The sequence below is a fragment of the Galeopterus variegatus genome, unplaced genomic scaffold (assembly GCF_000696425.1).
Source record: "Galeopterus variegatus unplaced genomic scaffold, G_variegatus-3.0.2 Scaffold11330, whole genome shotgun sequence".
In the NCBI taxonomy this organism is placed as follows: domain Eukaryota; kingdom Metazoa; phylum Chordata; class Mammalia; order Dermoptera; family Cynocephalidae; genus Galeopterus; species Galeopterus variegatus.
This window is the reverse complement of record NW_007737441.1, coordinates 52345-53041: the sequence shown is the minus strand read 5'-3', so window position 1 is coordinate 53041 and position 697 is coordinate 52345.

The window sequence follows — 697 nt, the reverse complement described above, 5'->3', positions numbered from 1 at the left end:
AACCTGTTCCAACCTTTTAATTTCAACCTACAATGCTTTTTATTTAAAATAGTTTTCTTGAGAACTACATATAGCTGGGTCTTGCTTTTTTATTCAACCTGATATTTTTGTGTTTTAACTGATATGCCTAGATCATTAAATCAATTATGATTTAATTGCAATCTACCTTCTTACTAGTTGTTTTCTGCTTTTTCCACCTCTTCTCAGCCCACTTTTCCATCTTACAATGGCTAATTTTGGATCAAATAGTAATTTTTATGATTTAGTTTGATCTGTATTTTGGTTTATTATTTTTAACACTTTTTAAAAGTTTATGATGATATTGCCCTAGGATTTACAACATAAAAATTTAATTTGCCACAATCTACCTTCAAATAATATTTTGCCGTTTCATATATAAGGACTTACAATTCACAATTTCTCTCATGCTTTTGCTATTTTTGACTTACATTTTGCTTTTACATATGCTATAAGCAAATAATACATTAATGCATTGCTAATAATTTTATATTAGACATTTGATTATCTTCTAAAGTAATTTGAAATAAAAGCATGAATTTATATCTTAATTTTTGCTATTTTCAGAACTGTTTAGTATTTGCTTTTCTCTGGTAGAGATCAAAGTTTCTGCCTAGTAGTATATTTATTCTATCTGAAAAACTCATTTTTATTTATTTATTTTTCCTTTTTTCGTGTC